At 29.2% G+C, this 25,103-nt stretch overlaps 1 protein-coding gene across 4 annotated transcripts in view; it reads left to right on the top strand.

Annotated features, from left to right (window-relative positions):
• LOC126845628 (myocyte-specific enhancer factor 2-like) overlaps window positions 1-25,103 on the top strand; it is a 103,281-nt gene that overhangs the window by 5,988 nt on the left and 72,190 nt on the right. For all 4 annotated transcript variants that reach the window (XM_050584409.1, XM_050584407.1, XM_050584405.1 and 1 more), the window contains exon 2: window positions 22,962-23,010. The gene's annotated coding sequence lies outside the window, so the exon portion shown is untranslated. The remainder of the gene's footprint in view (window positions 1-22,961; window positions 23,011-25,103) is intronic.

Below are 25,103 nucleotides of genomic sequence, written 5' to 3'. Positions count from 1 at the left end.
GTTTTTTTTTGTTGATTATCGTTACGAAATAATTGTCAGGCCGACGTTGTTAACGTGGGTTTGACGACCTTGTTCGGTAAAAAAACACATTAGGAAAATGATAATTCGAAATTAGATTAACATAATAAGTATAATAATATAATATAATATTATAATATTATGTCCATTATTTTTCACTTGAAATTCGATTATAAGATATGCGAGTCCACTGGTATACCACACACCCATCGATAATAATAAAATTATATTCATATTTCTGATAGTTTTTTTCTTATCGCTACTATTATTATTATTTCAAATTTTGGCCTACACGTTATCTATCAACACGGGCAAAGGCCTTTCGAAAATAATAGTACACAGGAATAAGCGGTAGCAGCACAAACCCATTGAGGCTGTTATAATAATATTATCACAATTTATTATCATCATTGATGTATATTAGTCATGTACTGACAAGGCGAATTGAAGCGATTGCAAAAACAAAATAATCGGTGATAAACGTGTTTTCTTAATGCTCCGGAAGTTAAAAAAAAGTCCAGCGTTTTCTATTAAAAGTCGACCTAATATTTTTAAATAAGGTGTACCTTTTGACTCGACGAAGCAGTGCCGACAAGTATATTATGTTAAACGGTTTTTTATTGATTACATTTTGTACGGCCTTGTTGTGATGTTTTTGACCGTTGTACGGGGTCAAGCTATTTGGAAACGAATTTTTTTTTAAAGAAACAATTTTCATTTCTATAGTACCGTTTACGCCTACTGGCTATTAATATTGTATTGTGCATTAATAATAATATTGCTTTATAAAGTCCTTAGACAATACACATTTAAGTAGAATAAAATAAGAAGAAATAAAAATACCAATTTTAATCGAAATTCGACTTCCATAATTTATGATTTCCACTTAAACAAATTATTTTTCACAAGACTGAGGACAATACTAAAATGTTATTAGGTACTCGAGTATTTAGGTTTTTTTTTTATATTCTTGTACCTATTATAATTATTGGTGTAAAAATCGTTTAAACGTTTAGCGGTGCTTGTGTAATCGTACCTAATGCTCAATTATTACAGTCGTCCGTGAAGTGACATTAGCTTACTGTGTGTGTACAACAGTTTGAAACAGTTAAAAAATCACATTGGCGCTACTACACAGTGGCGCGAAGATGATCCTTTTCCATAAAATCATACTTAATCGATTCGTCCAGTCGTTGTATGTAAAGGTAATATGTGTATGTGTGTGTGTAATGTGAGCTGATGTGTTTTAAAAAAAAGTAAGAAAACAGTTTTACTCGTATAGTGAAATTTTTGCCAATAATTTGTTTTCAAATTGTGTATGCGGTTACGGTTTACCGTTGAAATCTACTTGGAGCTTTAAGAAGCTAACCTTGAGCGTTTCGTTTTGTTTGGTGCAAAATTTCTTTTATTTTTAAAAAAACACAGCTAAACCGCGGTCACTCTTGTAATATTACATCGGTTGCTGCAGTTACCCAAATGTGTGTATACATTTTTTTCGCTACAAAACATTACATTTTTTAATTATTCAAAAAATTAATCGTTGTCGAGTTTATTTGCAACCGAATCAGCGTAACTGCATTTTATTATAATATGCGATTACTTGAGTAATATGGAAAAAATGCTGTGGATATTTAGGTAAAACAGCAAAAGTCAAAATGTTTTAAGTCAACTATCTTTCAAGTGATATTAAATGAATTGTATCTTGTAAGTAGGAATAAAAACTCATTTCAACTAATTTTATTTGATTTTGTATTTCCCGGCTCTGAAAGGTATTTTAAACGTTAAATGGTAGAAAGACCTTATATAAAGCAGCTTTTAACCAGAAAGCGACATAATATGTTTTATGCAAAAAGAGCCATAAGTCCTAAATTTGTATTATCTCAAAGTAAGTCTCTTACTGTATAAGACGATTTAAATAATATAAATATTCCTTATTTCCCTTTGTAATATTTTATTTTTAAAATTAAACAAAGTTGTAGAAATTGTATAATTTAAAACAAATTAAATTTAATATGTTATAGTTTACAAAATTTAATTATTTAAAAAATATAAACAGACAAATTTGTTTAAAAAATTATTTTGTATACAGGGTGATTCTGTTATCATAAACCAGTCAATATCTCACTTGGTTAAATTAATAATTTAATTTTTATTATTTTTTCAAAAACGTGATCTTAATTTTTCACAATTTTTTTTGTTTTTACCCCCTCCCAACTTAGATAGCAACTTGTGAAACTTAAACGGTAACGTAAATATTTTATTAACTTTTTAAATTGAGAATAATGTACTAAAAATGTTGACTGGTCGATAATTAGTTTCGGATAACTATTTTTGAAGTTATTGAAGTTTCAAGTTTAGGGCAGGAGGAAAGGTGGAGTGTAGTATTATTTTTATCTGTGCGCATTTCCCAACCGCACTTCCTAACTTTAAAACACTTATAACTTATAATAATTATTTCGCGTGAGTTTTGTGATCTCCGACCATACTGTTTTATCAGAAATTATTCATTTCCCACTAAAAAAATTATTACTGGCTGATATGTTGTCAATCATAATTTAAGTTGTAAGCATGGCTCGGAACTTAATAGCCTAAAAACAATGTGTAAAACATATGCGCATTGTGCATACATATGAACTAAAAAAAATACTTAAATGGACAATATAACATGCAATTATATAATACGCAAAATGGGGATCAGAAACATTGCGCGGTGCAGATTGTTTCTAAATATGGTAATGCGTTTCCAAATGCTTGTAAAAAGCTACCTATTTGCAAAAATTATAAAACAGAATTTTCGCCAAAAGTTCCCAACAAATTCTTGTAATATTAAATAATATAGGCAAATCCCATATTTTTCATTTTCACAACATAAATATCCGGTAATAATAGCATGTAATAATTTTGTTGTAATTTTTTTCAGTAAAAATAACAATTTATGAAAAAAATAAAATTGAAAATTATAAAACTCGCGTGGAATAATCCATGTACCTTTTTGGTGAATCTCGTTTTTTATAGGTGTCAGAAGAATTATCGGATACTAACTATTTCCCAAATATCGGATTAAACTTTATAAGTAAATGTTAAAAATTAGAACGAGTTGGAGAGTGGTTGAATAATGCACACGGATAAAACTACATTCCACTCTTCCTCTCGTCCTAAACTCAATACTTTAAAAACCTTAAAAGTAATTAATTAAATCTGGTTATTGACCAGCGAAAATGTTTAGCAATTTATTCTTCTTTGAAAAGTTAATTAAAATTATAGGTACGTTACCATTTATAAGTTTCAAAAGTTGATGGCGTTCTGGAAAATACTATTATTATACAATAGCATAAATAAAAATAGTTTTCAAAAAGGAAAACTAAAAAATTGTAATTTATTTCCGAGATAACGAGTGCCGTTAAATGGATCACCCGGTAATTATATACTTATTTAATATATACTATATACTTGTATGAAATACTCATTCGTGTTTAATTGATCAGATCATTTGTTTTAAATATACTATGATTACTATAAAGCAAATTAGACGGTTTGTTAAATTAATAAAAAACCAACGAGTTTTGTGTAAAAGATTAATTAATCAACAATTAAAAAATAATCAGCAATTAAAAAATATAATCAATATTAACGCGACCTTTTAACTTCAGTCTAGTAAAACGTTAATGACTAGCTTTGCAAATTAGGCAATATGACATTGAAATATACTTGAAAAGGTGCTTAAAGCCAACGGGGAATTTTTTTTTTTTTCATTGTTAGACTTGGGCATTTATTTCCCTTGGCATTTGGGCACGTAAGAGTGTGTAAGCGGAACGTTTTTATTTTTTAATTACATAATTATTGTCTCGCGTGGTCATTTGTTTATTGGCCCGATCGGTAGAAATTACACACACACGAGCCCGTACTTATGTGTCCATAATACGATGTCCTTGCTCATCACCATATTATCATTAAGGAGAACCCCCTGCGGCAACACGAGTGGACTGGTAAAAATCGTGTTATGGGTATACATTTTTTTATTATACCTCGGTAAAGAAAAACGAAAAAAACAAAAATACTTAACGCCTAACGATTTAGTCACACGTTTCTTCGTTGTATAGTGTTACAAAAACGCGAGTTAATTTTGGTAATTGCGCAATTTGTGTTTCGGCGAAGTCAAAATTTCTAGTACTGAATTATTACTTAGGCAGAGAACGTAACGCGCCGTGCAGGCCTCGGGTGTATTGCGGCTATCAAAAACGTTCACTGTAATTGAACGATCAAAATTCAAAAATAAATTCATGACTCCCAAAATACAAAAGCGCCAGCAACAGTGCAATATCATATTAATAGTACATTATAAAGTCATCAAGATTCGCATTCGAGATGTGAGGAGGCCATACGTGTGCAGATTATTCCCATATCGAACCGTTTTCTTAGTATAGTGACTTAATTGCTACTTAACCTTTGCTGCCTTATTCAAATGCAACACATTTGGGTCGAAGCTTCCCGCCAGTGATCAAGAGTTGGGTGTTCAGTAAATAAATCATGTCGTTTCCAATCTAAAGATAGCCGACGACTTGTTCCTGTGTTGGCTTTGTAGTGTATACACTTTCTAATCATTGCTTGTGATTTGATCTATGCTGGTTTGTGGACTACCGACTAAATAGTTTTAATATTATGGCCGATTTGTTTGAAATGTCGCCTAAAGCTATTTTTAATATTTCTATTTTATTCGTAATATTCCGACAACGATTGAACATTTGTAAATAATTTTGGCAACTTAGTAATAGTGTTTTTAAGTAAAACTAAAAAATATTGCATTTAAAATGTCTTATGAGTGATGCTATTTTCAAGATTTGTTCGAAAACAAATTGTAGATACAGGAGGCACGTTGCATTTCTTGGTGTTCTTACCAAATAGATCCATTTGTATTTGTTAAAGTTTAAGATTTTATAGGCTTAATAATTGCGTTTAGCTACTTATTTTTTTTAAAAATGTCTTAGTTTTTATCAAAATTGAATGAATCGTGTTAAAGCTGAAATTAGAGTAGTTGCTAATTTTTGTATGAGTGTGCCAATTCAATGGAGGACAAGTGTACTTGTTTTACTTCTGATCCAAGTATCTAAATTACTTATAATTTAGGAGACCATCCGTGGTTTACAATATTGTCGTCACAAAAAAATCACAATGTATACAGATATTAAAAAAACCCATACTTTTACTGTTAAGTAATAAGTTATTACTTGGAAGTAGCTGTGTCAAAGTTAATATTTCTAAAAATTATGATATCCTATCAATAGTTTGTTTCGTATAAGTCTATATATAGATGTATTACATATTAATTTGTATTATACTCACTTAAGTTTCATGATGCAGAGCCGAGATATCAAACTATCTTGGTTCATTACAGTTTTAATACATTTTGCAAGTAATAGTACAAATCACCAAATGTAAACAAACCGAAATTATATATTAATAAAAATGTGATGTTTTGTACTTCAAGGACTATCATGTTTGACATTGACGGCGCTACAAAAATGTGAATTACTAGCATTCCCATTGGTTCGTTGGAGATATGTTTCTTATCTGTTGATCTGTTTGTGTCTTTAAATATTTATAACAAACATTGTTTGTTAAAAATATTGTGACTCCACAATAAACATTTTATGTTACTGCTAGGTAGTGTTATCGTTTGGCACGTGCACATGGAATGTGTGAGGACAGAGGACACTTTCACTGTTTCCTATAAGTTAAAACATACGTTATCATTGTTTAACAATAACATTTTAATTTATGTATTTATTTCTCAACTTGAACTAGATTGATAAGTTTGTTATTATTTATTGATATCGAATTAGAAATTAAACCGGAATAATTATAGTGTAATCATCATTGGCGTATATTTTAGAACTCTGTTTATCTTAAGTTTCCAGGTGCTTTGCTTCATTACATATAACTACATTTCAAAATCATATTTTTTTACACCCCATTACTCTAGGTGGTTATAATGAATAAATAAACGTGGTTCATCAACAAAACGAAAACCTTTAAGGTCGAGGTTTACCTTTTTTTTATCAAAGAAATCTAAGTATTATACTTGGTACGATCCAAAATAGTTGATATGGTTAAGTAAGTGCTTGGTTTCCTCTGCTTGGTTTCCATCTCATTCTACGTTATTTCTTGGACTGTCATTGAATTTGGTTTTCTGGTGTTATAAATCAACAATCAGATCCGTATGCATTGGTCGTTTTAATTATAGGTCAGAATTTGATCTACAAAAAATGTAAAAATGATTGTAAAAAATACGGTTACAAGACATAATTTTCATGCAAATATGTCGTGAAAATTGTCTAATCATACTTTTAAATGTTTCATGCTTTATATAATGATCTCAAGGTAAATGAAAACAAAAAAATGGGATGGTTTTTATGGTACTATCTACAATAGTACCTACTAATAATTATCTAGTCTAACGGCCGTGCTATTACATAAGCAACGAAATACTTCTAAGTTTTAACTAATCTGATCAAAGATAATGTAATCATATAAGGAAAACATGGAAAAAAAATATTTCCATTCGTTTCACAATATGGAAAAAACTAATCGACATGAAAACAATGTGTGATGCGATTTAAACAAATAAATATATATATATTTTACTGTTCAAATACGTTTTAAAGGTCACTCTCCAATGGGCATAACACAACCATGTTATTTGTCTATTTTCGTTTTTTATTTGATTTAAATGTGCGTCCTTGTCTGCCATTAGATACTTGCGAACTTGTGGGTTATGAAACGACTTTTGCACAGTAGGCTTAGCCTATTCATATTTATTAAATAAAATAAAATATAATGTTTATGATATTATGTATTCAAACTTAAAGCGATATTTACGAATGTATACTAATAGTATTAATTAAGTATTTGTAAGTAATTATTTATTTTGTTTAGGTTGAATTTTAAAGAACTGTTAAGTGTCAGATGTTGCCAGTCTGGCTTTTGAAATTTTACAGACCTAATTAATTCTACCATCAACTGTTGCTTAAAAGGAAGTGAAACATAAGATTCTCGGATTTCAATTCTGTAAATATTGAAGTCTTTGGCCAGTTTAGTATGTCGTGTTGGAAACGGATTTCGCTTTTTTAATGTAAAAAAATTGCGATTGAATATTGAAATATTTTCAAACTAGATTTATTTAATGGCAAAAAAACTGAATTTGTTTACATTAAAATCGGTTTCTCGTATAATACAGTAAGTAGACCAACAAATTCTTATCTTTTTACAGTTTTGAAATCGGACCAGCCAAAATCTCACACAATTTTATCACAGCAAAAGCATTTTTTTTACTACAACAATGGCTTTTACTCGGAAAAAAATATTGTGTGAGTAAAAAAAAAAATACCTTGAAGCTTATACACATTAATCTAAAAATAAACTGACACGGTCGAAATTTATTTAAAACCTTTTTTTTTTTTAAATATTGACTATTCAAAACTCCTTAAAAACCGTCCGCTTTCAATCCCATTAACGATGACGTCTATCGATTGAAAACTTTACTTGTTGCACAAAGTCTTAACGCCAACTACCAATTCAGTCAGGCGGGTTAGGGTCAGGGTAGCCAGTGCGGACTATGTCCCTTTACAAAAATAAAATTTGCAAGCTGGAAAAATATCTTATTGACGTGTTAAAAACCGGCCTTGCCGAGATGCAGTGTAGACGAAAAAAAATTTTAAGTCATCAAAAATGATACCGTCGGGTGCCACGCGCGTGATATCGCTTATTGTGCGTGACCAAAGAATTTGTGCGAATTCCTACAACTATAGTATTACTTGTTTCCCCCTCTTTCTCCTACTTGTGAAATGCACTTGTACCTATATTTTGTCCAGGCTGGAGAAAATGTGTTTACGCAGTGACCCGGGGTGTATGAAATAAGCTATGGAAGCCCCTCCCCTCTTCCGCCTCAGGCTTGAGCAATTATGAACCGGTTGGTCCGGTCTTTACTTGTATGAAAATAATATATTATACACACATACATGTTACACGATGGACAATTCGGCATTGCAGCGCAGCAAACCTCAACAATTTGTTTTTATTTTAAAAAAAAAAGGTTTTCTTAACTAAAACCTCACCGTGCCTCGCCTTCTTGTGTAACAAGGTACCTGCCAGGGACCTACCAGTCGCTAGGGCGGTGCTTGTTAAAAACAATTGGTCAACTGGATTCTGAAGTCGAATCTTTTGAAACGAAGACTTGTGAGTCTCCTAAAAAACCAGCCTACATTTATATCTTAACTTCCATAAGAAAAAAATGTAGGTTAATACAATTAAAAAATAACTTTATTTCCCTCTACAGACTCTACAGAAAAAACAACATATTTTTGGTTGTTGAAATTATTTTTTAAACTTTATTTCAATTATAATACCATTAGCTTGATAGCAAAAAAATCAAACTGGTGATTTTAATAAAAACCGAAACAAATGCATAATTTAATTGGAACAAATTAAAAAGTAATACGATTTTGTTAGTATCGTAGCTTTAATAATTAATGTAAAAAGCAAAATAAAAACAAAATTCCTTTCTTTTATTTGGTTCAAGATTTAAGTTTTTAGTTAAATTTATTAGTTAGATAACAATTTCAGTTTAAAGCAAAACTATAAACCTTAGGATTAAATCTTAACTAATTATCACTCCTATATAGTAATAATACAAATAACTTATCTTAAGAAAATTACAAAATAGATTTTAAAACACCTTGGGAAGTAATTTTTTTAGTCTGACTTCTGTTAAATACTATTTTAAAGTTTGTAGACACGAGTGAACAACCCTAAACAGAAAAATATGATAATGATGTATAAAAAAAATCATTAGGGCGTTTTAAAAATATTGTTTAAACATTTAAAAAATACTTTAAGTATTATACAATTAAAAATTTACATTAGGTTCATTTCTTATTTTTTTTCTCAAACTATATCTAATATCTATAATGTTAATACATTATGTTAAATCATATTTATAATAGCAATAATAGGGTCAAGTGGGGTAAATGTAAACGAACGGGGCAAATGTAAATGCATTTTTTTTTTGTTAGAAAGAACAAACAGTGTTCGTATTTTGACATCTGTAACTATAAGATGTTAGTATACCATAAAACATGTAATAAAATACGAACACTGTTCTTTCTAAAAAAAAAAAAAAATGCATTTACATTTACCCCACTTGACCCTATGTGTTAGCAATTTGAATGATTATTGATCAGTGATGTAATGTATCTCTAAATACTTGTATCTAAGGTCAAGTATCTATAAATGCAAATGTTCGTGAACTTTACAGCATATGTTTAGATATTTTTAATTAAATTTAAACTTAAATTTAATTTTTGAAAAAAATACGGCGATAATTTGTTTCAATCAAGAAGAGTATATTTTCGTTTTGGCGCCAAGGTCAAGTTCATGGACAGCATCCGTTATCCCTAAATTTGAAAAATGGTTATTATTTTTTTTAAGTACCTAATAACTTAAAAATATTTATTTGTTACGTTTTTATGTGAGTTTTAACCGTAACGAAGTGTTGTTTTAAAATATTTTATCCGTCAACTTTTGGTTATGACAAGAAATTGTAATAAATTAAAAATAATGTTAAATTAAATTTGATTACATACAAATGTTGAGGTTTTTTTATATTCATAATTTTAAAGTAAACCCTTTTCTTGTTGGGTGGAATTCATTGATAATGTTTATATTATTATATTTATAGCTATAAAAAAACGTGATAACGAGTGTATACTACTCGAAAGTCGCATAATGGATATTCCTAACTTGATATGCACGCCGTAATTTTTTATAGTTTTTTTTTAAAGTCAATTAGAAATTCATATTCACGTACATGCATACCTAGTACCTACTCGTTACTGTCGAGAGACATCTTCACACAAGTGAAAAAGTGTCATGCATTTTAATGGTCTTACAGTATTTTATATTTTTTGTAATTACTTAAAAAAATATTATTTTTTTGTATTATTATATCATATATGAATAGAATACAAAGTATATTGTTATATATTGTATGTAATATTACAGATACTTGGACTGGGCATATGAATACAATTACAAGTAATGAAATATGTGGCTTAATTATTAATCTCCACTCAACACCTGTACTAATGGCGTTACCGATTTCTTAACCCTTTTAATTATAATACATCATATCCTTTATTTGTCCCTTCGACGATCATATTTTGATATTTAGTTACATATTTATAACCATTACCTCTTAAGTACTTCTTTATATACTCAGTACTCGCGTTAACCATCTTCGTTTATTAATTTCTATTGTTTTTCCCTGTAACGTTTAATTGTTCCTCGCTATAGTCGATCTTCTCGCTCATTCTGTGTTTTATATTTCGTTTACCGCTCAACGCTTTGATTTATTTACAACATTACCAACAGTCTTATAGAACTTTAGTACTGATGATCCTGAAGATACCTACCCGAGTGGGTAATTAGTTTGTCAAACTAAAAATAAATAGAGATTATTTATTTATTGTATTATAAATAGTTTAAAGGAAAAAGGAGCATAGAAGCGAAACGTGATTACCGCTGTTAAAGATTTGCAAGCGCATTTGCTAACACATTTTGTGTTATAAAATAAAAATATAACCAACAACATGTTGAAAAATGAATCTACTTTTACTGAAGCTGAACTTACAGCTAAGTACAACTTATAATAATTTGAAACTTTCTTGTCTATTCAGTTGTATACATATTAAAATGTATTATAAATTATTAATGTATTCTAATTTAAAAAAATGTATTGGTACATATAATCATTTTTACACAACAAAACTACCTAACAAAACAAAATAGTTTCACTTTATTAACAAGCCATTTTTAGGGGAAAAAAAGATTATAAATATATGTATAATTAAATATAATATAATTTTAAAAAAAGTTACAGTCTACTTAAATCCTGACGGCTAAAATTATAAAACATGGAACATGCTTTAGCCTGCTGGCTCCTGAATAGTGATTATTTCTGATATATTATCTCCTTGCGATTTATGACTATAGTATAGTCTTAATTATATGTTCTGGCCAAAACGTTTGCATGACGAAGACGACTCGTTATATTATACGTTTAAAGTAGACGCGTTACTTTCGTGTCGCTATTTGGTGATGTTTTTTTGTGTCGTTTTAAAGCTGGGAGGCGAAGGCTAAAGCATGTTCCATGCTAAAACTATTTTAAATCAATTACTTGTTGGTTATCTTCTCTTCTTCTTCTTCTCTACTAAAGGCCTTGCCTTGTCGTTGCAAATCTGGTTCTCCTCATTGTTATGTTTAACCTTCATTGTTTGGGAAAATTAATGCAGTGGTTTCCCGTTGCCTTCTGCATCGCAATGGCATCTCTTATTACTAAGGGATGTTATTCAAGTATAGATAAATCTATACTTGGTACTAACAATGTTGCTACCCATTTCTAGGTCAATTTTGGTCATTGTTGGTTATGTGAAGATAATTTAGATGACCTATTTATCAGATAAAAAGTCTTGAAAAATATTTCGGAAGCATTTTAAGTTTTAGACAGACTTTTAGGAAGGTTGTGGAGTTAAGTTTCTTAGACTTTTTTTATTAGACATACTCAAATATTTGAAAATATTATACACAAACATCTCAGTAGTTAAATAATCAATTTATAAATTTAAAACGACATAATACAAAATGATTTATAATTACCTCTCATTAATACTACACACATAATATAGTATGACTTTTTTTTAGTAAGTGCTTTCCAAAGTGGTTAGGACTTAAGAAAAAAATGAAATTGTTCTCTTCGGTTAATATAGCGTCTATTGTTCTGTTGTAAATGTTATGTTTCAGTTTGGGCTTTTCCAAATAAGATGTACCTACCTTATTTTTTTAGCTGATCTGTATTTTACTAAAGTAATTTTCCGAGCCGTCAAGGTAAGTTTAACTAAGGATTTTTCGACTTGAAGTATGAAATATATATACATATGTATAACAGTGTCAAAGAGCGAGTGTTGATTAGAAATAAAAATGCTAGTTATTGTGTTCTGGTTTGAAACCGCAGTATTGTTACTCGATCAAGTTATATATATACATATATATATATATATATATATATATATATATATATATATATATATATATATAAAAGAATACTATCATACAAATATAATGAGGAGAGCCATTAAGTGTTTGAAAATATTGTCATTAATTTGTTTGCTTTATTTAAAAGTTATTTTAATTAACAGCGTAATAATTTCGATGAGTGCGTTTTATCACTATCAAATTTACTATCACAACCAAACCAAATATGACCTATAATTTAGTAGCTATAAAGGCTTTTTATTGTCAACAAACAGAATGCAAATGTTGTTTACACAAATATCAATAACGTATTTGACATAACATTTGTCTACACAACTTTCGCAAGACACATTATCAAAATATTTTCGAATACTATTTGATTATTACGTAGCGTAGGTATGATTCAGTTTTAAAGCTCAATACTTGTGGTAAATTTTTAACATAGATATTCGGTTCATTAAGTTCAAAGGGATAAAGGTTAATGAGAAGATACATTTTTTTTTTAATATACGCAACCTTTTGTATTTTTAGACTATAATTATATAAAATCAAAAATGCAAAGGTTACTAAAAAGCATTTTAAAAATTATTTCCAATGATATTTGATTAGATTATAAATAAGCCCTACTAAAAAGCACATATCAATAATAATTTTTTCCAACCGGGTAAAACCGTTTCTTTCTTTTTATTTTAAGGTACATTTTTTTGTTACATGCCCTAAAAATAATAAATAATTAAAAGATGTAACTTTTGTCAAATTTTGTTTAAAAAATTTTTTATCAGTGATATAGTTTTATAATAGTAGTATAATAATTATAGTAATATAATAGTAAGTATATGATACGTCTATGATAAATAATGATCACTAGGTTATTTTTGGAACACACAGTTGACACCGATGGATTTATTTGCCATATATTTCGTTGTTTTCCGTAACATTTAACTACAAATATAATTTTGTCCATATACTGTATAGATACAATTTTCATATTAAAAAAAAATATAACCAAAGTTATTATTAAGATTTTAGCTGTGAAAATCCCATATTGATTTGAACATAATAAAATTAAAATACTATACAAATATTCACATGACAGACGGCACTTGTTTTTAAATTTGAAAAAGAAAATTTTAGGCTTACAAATCATTAAACCCCATGAAAGGCGCGGGCCCCTAAAATGGAGTGATCCTGGGCAGCTGCCCCTACTGCCTTGCCCTTTCGCCGGCGCTGTATTTATAACAGGTACTCAATAGACTTTTACTACTCGTCACCCGAGAACAACATACCTACTAATAAAATGTGTATAAAATAATTATTGGTTTAGAAATAAAAAATCGAAATAGCGTTATGATACTAGATAGTGTTAATCTGTTTTAAAAAATATTTATAATTTAAAAAAAAATTGAACCCCAAGTATCTTTGCTGTGGCGATTCCGTCAAAATTTGTGGCACAATTTATTAGTTTGGATGACAAGATTGAAAACATGTTTTTGTTAACCTTTTATTGTAAAAATCAAACAGGTTTTCTATGCATTTTACAATATTAATTTGTGGACAGATGCTCTTAAGAGGAATATATAAAATTACTGTTATTAAACTAATTGACGGTTATAATTAATTATATTGAAAATAAAACGACCGCGTTATGTGAATTAAAAATATAATAATTAGGCGGTCAAGCGTGATAATTAGGTATTCCGAGTTAATGCGATTTTATCTTATGGGCTTTTTATTCGCATTATTATTATTTCGTCGGTCGTTCAGAATGGAGTTGTTTTGTACATCAACAGGAAAAGTCTCTACAGAGGTAAATTGATTATTATTTAATATTTATAATTGCTAGTTTGAATCCCAAACGGCGGTACTAACCGCCATTATATATGTATATATATTGTAATCTACACCCCCCCCCCTCGGTGTACCTAGAGACCTTGGCTTGTAGGCTCTACATTAAGTGGGCATCTAATGGTTTCGCACACCAAAATTCGTGTGGGTTGACCTTCTATCAAGTATACACTTTCAAAATAAAGCCCAACGATTCAGCTCAGCTAGTGTAGGTATAGGTATATAGCGAGTAGGCTTTAATAAAGAAATTAATAAACTACGTTTTGATAAACTTTACTTGTATAGTTTTTGTTAGTTTTAAAATTAAAAATGTTTGAAAGGTAAATTTTCATAAATGAATGCATTTATAATAACAATCCATAATACAATCCCATAACTCAAAATTCTTTTCTGGCCTCAAAATTTCTCTAGCACGTCAACGGTAAAATTGTTTTTTTAATCGCCCCAAAGTTGTAAACAACTTAATAAAACAAAAATCATAACTTTCTAATTTTCTTTAGCGTGTAAAAAAAAAATAAAAATGCCACATTTATTTCGAGACCAGATCTGATTCCAACAAAGAAATTCTGAGGCTAAATTTCAAAGAAATTAACTTCAAAAATCATATTTTACAGTGTCGTTTACCAAAAAAAATTCAGTTATCTCGTTTTGGGAAACCGGAGTTTGATTTAGATCGGTTTTTAATTTTAGCATCAAGAAAAAAAACCAGTGTAGTGGCCTTCGTCCATATAACTAAAATTGTTTGTATTTTGACCGAAGCACACAACTCACTTAACCTATTTCGAGTCTAAATTTTAAAATTGGAGGTCGTTGACCCTTGCCTAATGGGAAAGTTTTTTGTTGAAAAACGCAATAATCATGTTGAAAATTGTATTTTTTTTTTTTTAAATATTTATTACAGATATAATAAGCTACGCGGTGTAAGGTACTAGAGTTATTTGGGACTAACGAGTGGTTTGCATTTTATGTATACACTAAAATGAACGTGTAAACAATACACGGTTTTGCTTAATCCATCAGTATGGTCGTTAAATTCGAACGTTTAGGCAAATTACCTACTTGTAGTTGGTAATCTACACGCAATCGCTTGAACGTTGTCGATAATGCCTCTAATGATATGTATTTTACTGATTTTTTGTTTAAATATTTTATTAAACATAATAATAATAATATCAACTCGCACGCATACATTGTTCAGATATTTTTTTTTATCTACCACTGTCTTGCGCGTGAAATTTGGAATATATGAAATACATGTTTGCTTTTGTACGTTCTCATCCTTTTGGTGCCTTGTCTGCGATGTTGAATTATTTTTTTGTCAAATGCGTTACACTTCTTGATCGGTGACTTAAGTTTTTCAAAAATAAATATAGTATACTTATGTGTATTACTTGCTTCTGAATGACAGTGTACATTTTCGACGGTTTTGTTTGAGTAATAACATTTAATTTTAATTCCGAACACCGGTTAATGATAATAAATAACCTACCTGGGTTAATATTATCTCTGGTTCCAAAAATAATTTGTATGTATTAGTCCGTCATAACTGAGTGGGTTCTGGTAATATTCTCATATTATTCATATATTATAAAATATTATAAAATGATAAAAAAAATATGGAACAATCCGTTAAAAATTTAAAACATAAATACATAAGGTATTTCATAGTGTTTACTTTTTTATTTTATAATTAATAGACCGATTAGGTATACCGAATAAGTTGTATTTTACAATATTATAAATAACCATTTAACAAATAAAAAATGTAACATTAAGAGTTGAGGTTATCGGTTTGCTCTTATAATGAGTACTTGATTAGCATGACATAGAAAAGCCCTCGTTTCTATTTATAGTGATTAGGGTTTTCAGGATCTTTCAGGTTTGTTTATTGGTTAATTGAAGAAAAAAAACTGTTAAACTAAAAAATAATACATTATTACTTGTAGTAAGAAATGATGGAGTACCACCACCGGGTGGTTTCTACACAGTCCAATTAAGCTAATTCATGTTATTATTAATTTTAGCTCCAATACTCATTGTAAAAAAAAAATGTTACAGATTGTATTACAATAAGTGTTTCGTAAATAAATATTAGAAAACATCTGGCTAAAAAATTTTAAATTTGAATTTCATTTAAAACTCCTAGTTTGTTTAAATTTGTGTAGGACATGTACATACAAATATAATTTGTTAACCCTTATCCACATCTTAATTTAAATTCTATTAGTATAAAATTAAATTTTATAGATGAGATAATTGCTGGAATTTTTTTTTCTTAAGTATTATCAGTAAGTATAATATATTGTTAATGTATACTCAATGGTATTATCAAATATGATTAAAAAAAATCAAATTAAATTGAGGGATTTTTCCCCCCGACTCATTTTCTTTTATGGACTGTCATAAATATATAATATATTTATAAAGTTAAGCTATCGCTGCCTTCTCTATAGAGGCTGTAAGAGGTAATATATTTATCACATTTTTAAAAAAATATCCCTATAGGTCTAAAGAGGTTAATTATTATCATTTATAAATCATGGGTTATAACAAAACTGGTTTTACACTACAACGCGGTCGGTTTGTTGTTTTGTATTGTTGTATATTATTAAAAAAATTTTGTCTTCGAATACGTTATCATTGATGCAATAATAATAATATTATGATGGAATAGTAGTATAATGTTAGGTTATTCAAAACCGTTATGTCGAAAGTGAATTAATATACATATGTGTACTTCTGTAGGACGTTTGCGAATAACCTTTATGGAACACGTGGTGAATACTGATTTCAGATTTGTTTTTTTTCAAAACCTGTTACCTAAAACCATTAAAATATATACAATATAATAATAATTTTAAAACCGTTGAAATAACAGTTTCGTGGATATGATAATTGATACAGCAGTACTGTGGAAGTGTATAGTAGTAACGTACATTATTCCATCCGGTAATAATGTTTTTTACTCGATTCTCGGCAAATATTTTTTTATAATAATAATTATTTTGTAATGTTATTTATCATCGGTTCGATTAACGGGTTGCCGGTCAGTGTTTATTACGAGCGTAATTACAGGAGGAAATCTAATAAATATTTGGACGCAATAATCAAGTAGTAGTAACCAGTGGTTGTATCATTTACAATAATAATAATAATATAATATTATTATGCTGAAATTAAAAATTGTATTATTGTTTTTTTTTATTTATTAAACGTTTTGCATGCGTATTGCACATGTTATATTTTATTCGTGCACCGCAAGCGTTAACGACGGACCGTTATTAAAGGCATTTAAGATAAGTGTGTACTACTGTCCGTGTCCTAGTAAAAGGTAGTGCGAAGTAAGTTCAAAAGTTATTAGTTTTAATTGATACATTCCGACGGCTATGTAGCGGCCAGATTTGTGTTATTCGTTTACCGCCGTCGTTGTTCGCATGTCTTCCGTCCAGTGTTTTAACAACAGAAAATACATTTAACAAATATTAATGCAAAATAATTTATCTATGAATTGCATTAAAAAAATAAGGAACTTCGTTCCAAAAACTACCCAAGAGAGCAGCGAGAGGCTCACCATATTTTTTTTTATCAAGCGTTCCATTGTTTTTTTTTTTTAATGCAAATGAAAAATGTCACGTTGAAAACGGGAATTTCGAATGGCACACGTTTATTGTGAAGTCTATTACTTATATGGACTAGTCTTGTCATAAGATATATTGGTAGTCGTAGCTCACAGGCCAAATAACGATATTTATTATTTAGGCACTACATTCAAGTGGTAAATAGAGTAGAGGAATTTAAGTATTTAAGGGAATTGAAGGAATTTTAGCCGATCGAATCAGTATATGAATGGCATACTGCGCAGATGTGTTAGTGTTTTTATTTTTATTTTACAGAAAATAACTTTAAAATGTATAATACCATACAATGTACCCGCATTTAGCTAATTTAAAGTCATCTAATATCAAAATAACTATGAATCTCTGGTCTCCAATATTTGTGAATACAACGTGTAGGCAAATATCTGTTATGATATACATACGTGATGGCTCATCTTCGAAAAGATAATGCATCTTCTGTGACACATGTGCACTATGCTATCGATATAAGAGGCAGCTAGATAAACGAGAACGAATCGATTGAGATGGTCTGACAATGTAGAAAGTGGGGCTTAAAATGAAATAGCCAAAAAGGTAAAAGAGTTTAATAGAGTAAATGTTGAAAAAGAAAGAAGTAAGTGGATGTCATAACTAAAGGCACAAAGGCCTGGGAGTGAATAAAGAAATGGTGGTAAATAGTTTTGTCGAGAGAGAATTTTTGCCGACCGAACCCTTATGACATAAGTATGAAATAAGTTGAAGAAGTAAATATTTTACAAGAGCTCCATATTTATACATCTTTTAAAATTAAGACTTCATTAAAAGTTTTAATAATTAACATAGATGTACATCATAGTTTTAGTTTTAACTAATTCTCTATAGGCTATCGCATGCACTGAACCCAATACAATATAATATAGTGTGCCGTGTGTAGCGTCCTCTCAAGCAGTGCTTTTACCACTTCAATAATACTATAGAGGCCATAAAAATAAAATCAATTCAAGATAAATACTGCACAATGTACGTTGTTTCCCCTAAACCACTTACATAACATAATAATATAACATCATAACCTAACGAACAAGAAATACTAATTAAAATAATAATACTATTATTATTGCGTAATTAACTTTCAATCTTTTTTTCCAATTTATTGCGCATTTCTTCTTTATCTACTTAACACTGATCAATATTAGTGCGCATAATTATTATCATTTACCGTGCCGTATTTTTAATAGTGTAGGGACTGATTTGATTGAAAAAAATTGTATTTCCTCATTAACGATTTTTTTTTTCTAATGGTTATTAGTTGTAACAGTATTTATTCAAAACTGTCTCCTAATTGTATACAAATAAACTGGTTTGAGGTATTCTATTTAATATAGCAGTACGGATCTGCGTACACTATTAAAAAAAATGCATTAACTATTTATTTAATCCAGAAAGGGTAGATAATTTATCTTTATTTTTATTATTGAGCTTATTTTTGGACTTATGTCTGAAAATACGACCGAAGGTTAATAAAATTGTTTTTTATTTTCAAAAGACTAGTTTTACAAGTGATACGTATATTATGCTTGAGTTGTCCATTTAGCAGGAACTCCACTTCCTTTCTGGGGATGGAGAGGAATTCCAAACTGTAATCGAAAAATATTCATGAATAAAAACGGTGTGTATTATTTGTATAATTAAGACGTGGGTGTGAAATAGAATATCAAGTACTTTTGTACGTTAAACTGCCCACTCTCTATGAATTTCCATGTCGATTAAAAAAAAAAAAAACCGTCTAAAAAGTTAATTTACCCATATGTTTTATGATTTGAGTGTGATATTCCATTTAATGGATAGTATGTATAGTACTATATCAAGTGCATAAAATATAAACATTAATAGGACCGTACACAATGTCTAACAGCGGATGTAGTCATTGGTCATCTTAGGTGTACAATCGGAAACAGTTTTTTCTTGTTGGAAATATAAAAGGTAATTTGATTTCTGATGGCATATTAATGGGAAAATAACTCCTTAGCTTTTAATTATATAGCGATTGCTCTTCAAATGAACAATTTGCTCTTAAATGAAACAAAGGTTAATCTCCACATTTAAGGATTTTTTATCTGGACTTCGAAATATTGGATTATTTCCTTCCTTGAAAACATTGTATCAAAAGATGGATCATTTGCATGGATGCCATATCACCTATAACTGTTATATAGTATAATGCATGATAATTTGTTGTACCCTAAACAGCTATTGTCATGACAGATAATAACAGGTTAAAGGCAACTTCTTATTGATATTTAATATTTGTATCTACCTCTTATAACGCAGTTAAATGAGCTTAACTAATATATTATGAAATATTTTTCTACGAGGAGGAGAAACACTTTTTATACAAAATTGAAGATTTATCAATATTTCGAGTGATTCTCTCGAACAAATCGTCAGAAACCAAGTTAAGATGGGAAATTACACTTAACTAAAATATTTGATCGAAAATCGTCTAAGTCAACATTCAGACGAATTTTCGGGTTTAAATCATGTATTGATATACTTTTACACTAAAATAGCTATTTATTTGTACAACCAAATATTGTACAATATATCATAATAAAATAATTGATACAAATTAGGGAAAATGATTCTTTTAATTATTGAGTTATTATTATCTAGTTGCCCAAAGTTAATTATGTCGAGGATAATAATTATTATAATAATGTGATATTGCTATAAAACAGACGACTAGCCATGTCAGAATGTGTCAAGTATATTAATTACAGTCTACATTCCTGACCTACTCTTTTCTATTTTTTTTTTATGAACCCAATAATATTATATGGACACGCGCAACACATTAAATAATAATAATATTATAATTCTTAATGCTTCGGTTTGATTGTATAATAGCGTTCTTGTTATTATTAATATTATTGTTGTTGTTGTTGTTACCGATAACGAAGCAATGTACAAAAAATGATTAATGATTCAAGCGATTGCCGACTGGAAATAATAAAATAATAATATGTACCGTGTAGACAAAACGATAACGATTACCTATGTAAAAATATTTTTAACAACATAATTTAAGAGTTATTAAAAAAAGGTTATCACTATTAAGGGTTTTCACATGACTGCGGTCAAAAATCAAATTTGATTAAATTAACTAATGAGTGATTAGTGATTACCAGGAAAAGGAAAAAGTAGTAATATATTATAACGATTATGTATAATTTGTTTGTGTTTTTTTTTTAATGAAATAATTTCTTACAACATAAAAATGCCATCAAATCACTATCATATCATTTTTCTTAAAATAATTTATCCTATACGGAATTTAGAAACTAAAATTTTGACAGTTTTGAGAAGGAATATAGTTTTTTTTGTATGAACTAAGCTTGAAATATTTTTAAAATATACTATGATTTGTTTTTTTTTGTTTATTATAAATAATATTAGTACATAAATATTAATTTTTTTTTTAGAACTCATTCAGGACACTAGTTTCAAGTATACATTTTTGTACTCGTAATAACATGCGTTTTGAATGTACCTTTAATTTGGTAGTTGTGGTTTTTTTTTAAATAATACAATTGTAAACGAATATGGCATACGTAAATCTAACTTTTGTATTATATGACAACCAACAATGTTTGTATTTGATTTAAATATTATGTAGTACATTAACATTTTATAGTTAAAAGTATTCAGATAAAATAAAAAATTGTCAATTACTTTACTCGTTTAGGGTTTTTGTAAATTATGAATGGTCGTTTTTTTTTTAATTTCTATATTTTATAGTATAAAATATTTATAGTCTGTAATTTAATGAGTTATTTAAAAGACAAGATTTTTATCCTAATTTCCACGGGAGATATTACTAGCGGTTTGTGGAGTAATGGTACATTTTTGAGTTTGTTCGGAGCAACAATTTGTCATTGAGGTTGTTGGCAAATAAATGGTTTTCTGTAATCCATGCGGTTCTATATCTCGAGTTTACCTTAAGTGCTCATAAATTATATAGCATTTTTTAACCAAGTTCAATGATAAATACAACCAGTCGTGGCCGCCGTCGCCATTAATTAAGCCTAGATAAGAATAAAGAAGTGTGTTGTTATTGTTGCTCAGATAAAACGTTATTGTAACTAATAATCATATTAGTTACAAGAATCAAGTTGTAATTTTATATAAGTTTATTTACTTGTCATTATAACATTTTATTATTATAAATGAATATGACTCTATAAATATAATAATATAATAGCTAATGTAAGGTTATTCAACATTTTTCCCTGAAATCGTACTCAAAAAATGTTTTAGTGGAATCGAAATACATTTTTGGAAAAAAATATTTTTGGCTTTTCATAGTTCAGTAATTTTGATGTGTCCGTCCTATTCACGCTCCGTCTGTCACAAATTCTAAAGCACAAAATCAGTTTTAATATATCAGTATTGAATTATTCATAACCAATTCCCTTTTCGATTCACCCTTTTTTTATTTTGCCTAAGGGTTATGAAATAAATCAATTTTCCACTTATAAGTGTAATATTTTACTCATTGCCGTAAATTACTTTTAGTCACAATTTTAAGAATTATAAATATTTTAACAAGTATTAGTAATACAATTTTATTAGTGGTTATAGTAGTTATAGTTGGCCTAAGTTTATTAGGCCGGTGCATATAATAATTTGTACAATTTCGTAAGCATCGAAGCTAAAAATCAAGTTGTTTTTGTAAAAATATAAGTTAACTAGGAAACGGGTTAATAGGTATATAATATATATGGGTCAAAACGCCAAATTTGAACGAACGTTTAGAGCGACCCCAGCGGACTTTTTTGAAAATCACACTGAATGTCTGTTACGACGAAAATAATGTTCTCAAATTTGTTTGGACTTTTTTTTCGATTATTTTGGTCATGTCTGTAAGAAGTATGTTTAGTTTTTTTCTTGACACTTCTTTTTTAGAAAAAATTAAATAAATAAATAAAATTAAGAATGTTTTTTCCTATTGCTATTACAATGTGTATAAAGTGCTACCTATTAAAAGGTAAACAATAAAAACTGTTGTGTGTGTGTGTGTGTGAGTAAAGCTTATTACGTGACTGCGATTATGTCTTATACTTCATTGTTTGACTTATTCTTCTGAAAATTATTTAATGTACATATATGTAAAAATTCTGTGGCTATCTGTAATCCCATCACCGAAGAAAATCCTATTAGATGATTTTTATTGTACTTCCTCTGGAGTTTGGTTACTGTTACCAACAAAAAAGTTAAAAATTTTGTTGTACAGCGTTAGTAATTGTTTATTTTAAATTCACGCTATACTACATAGTAGATATTGTGCTAATGTGAACTTAAGCATTTTGAAAACATAATATTCTGTTTGCCTTAGAACTAATCAGTTGTTTTTTACAGGATTCAAGGTTGAGGCATTTTACTGGAGCCGTGTGTCGTGAAACAAGCGGTGAGTAAAACAATATTATACAATATATAATTCATATTATCCTTTCAGTGAATAAATTAAATTTAACATTTAAAAAATACTAATAATATCCATTAAAATTAAATTAAAAAAAGTGGATTTCTCTCGTACGAGGGGCACTACGCCTGAGAGGGATAAGTCTTTTCCAACTGCCTGTGTTTTTATAAAAAAAAAAGGTACAAAAAAGCTTTTCTACCCCCCCTCCCTCTCGCAAAAAAAAACTTATGGTCAGTAACTCTTAGGCTTTATTTTGAAGTCCGTTCTTACTACTTTATATCACAATGAAATGATCAAAAAAGCTTATGTTTTATGTCCTGCGGTATTGTTTTTTAAATGTCACCAAAGTCGTTATGATCTACGTACTGTTACAGATAGATGGGATAATGTAGTAGACGTTACCTTTATGTAGTCTGACAAAAATAATTTATTAACGATAACTCTCCATTACAGTACTACATATTTATGGCATTGATTATAAATCAATTGTACCTATTTAGTATCAATGGTTTTAGTTTTATATTAATAATCTGCAGAACATTTTTTAACTTTTTGAACCACTCAATAAACGGGTTGTGTGGCGTATTCTTGGGACCAAATGCACCCAACAATCGATCCAGTTGAAAACCACTAAACCCTTAGGTCTTAACTATAGGTCCTACGCTGAATTCGAGATTTCACATTTCAGGCTCGACACAATTGCATTACGTCCTGGGTGTATGTGCGTGTACTGTGTGTGTTTTAAGAGCGTCGTGGACAATTAGGCAACTTGCGCTACTATACAGCATTAAAGTGCCGATTAATTGGTCAATTAGTATAAAAACAATATAATTTGTAAGGGCGAAAATTGTGTCTTTTTTTCGACCATCGTACGTACAGCGCCGCTATCGAACCGCGTTACGGTTTTGTGGTGACCAATCAGCTGTTTATTATAAGATACGTCTCCTTGAAAGTAAACGCACTCTCTAGGTAATGACCATCGTGTAAAGTAGAGACCTAAGTACGTGTGGTTCGGTCGGTGCTGGCCGATCGTTTCTCGTGTCGGTTCAAGGATGTATGGAACGTACATAATCGATTAAGCGTGCGACCGGTGAATTTTCCCAGTGCGCGTACGGACTATTGAAACCTCGGTCAAGTCCAAAAAACCGAATCAAAGTCGTCTCTTGTATAGGTACAGTCTTCGGTATTTTATTGTCCATTGTTTTTTTTTTAACGACATGTTTTCACTAAAACTTCTAACGTATATCTTTTTTTTTTAAATAATAACATTACATCGTTGGAAGTACCTATTCGATAAATTATTTAGAAAAAGTTAAAGATAAAAAAGTTTATTATTTATCTAGATAGTACCTATCTATAAGTTGGCGGGGACCGGAGCATAGCAACGTCAAAGCAGCCCTCTTTAAATTCACCTTTTTTTTTAAATTGTTTTTTTATTTTATATAATGATTAATGGCTGAATCATTAACAGTGCGAATGTAAAAAGGCTCGCGTTGTATGTAGAATGTCGCGAAATATTGTTTTTTGAGCGTTATAGAAATGGACAATGACAATGCAGAAATTGAAGAAGGGTTTCATGAACATTTCATCAAAAGTTAAACGAACTGTCAAGTTATTTATAGTCATTTGAAACATCAAACTGTGCCTGTTACGATTGATTGATTCAATTTCAATAATGTATAAACCGTTTAGTTCTGTGTAAAGCGCGGATTTAACATTTATTTTATAAAATTAACGACAAGAATAAAGACAAAGATGTCGTATTTATTTTATATTCAGAACCAATAGTAAAAGTATAAACGATTGCAATATTGAACACACTACATAGTTTTTTTTATTTTTATCTCACATATTATACTGTTTAATCCCGGATAGGAGAGTTTTTTGGATAATAATTAACAACTTTTTGTTTTATATACATAATTTATGTATTTTAAATTGTTTTGCCACAAATGTAATACAAATCATCGTATATACTTGTATATTGGCGATAGCTGGGTTTGATTATATTTTACACAAAACTGGTCTTCAGATTTCGACAAGGACTTGCCTAATGCCAAATAACATTGATTGATACA

Source organism: Adelges cooleyi, unplaced genomic scaffold (assembly GCF_023614345.1).
Source record: "Adelges cooleyi isolate 19-005CV unplaced genomic scaffold, UGA_ACOO_1.1 ACOO_flye_CR_arks_rails_tigmint_CR_PRNA_8, whole genome shotgun sequence".
Classification (NCBI taxonomy): domain Eukaryota; kingdom Metazoa; phylum Arthropoda; class Insecta; order Hemiptera; family Adelgidae; genus Adelges; species Adelges cooleyi.
Note: the sequence above shows the minus strand (reverse complement) of the source record. Positions and strands in the feature narration are given on the sequence as shown.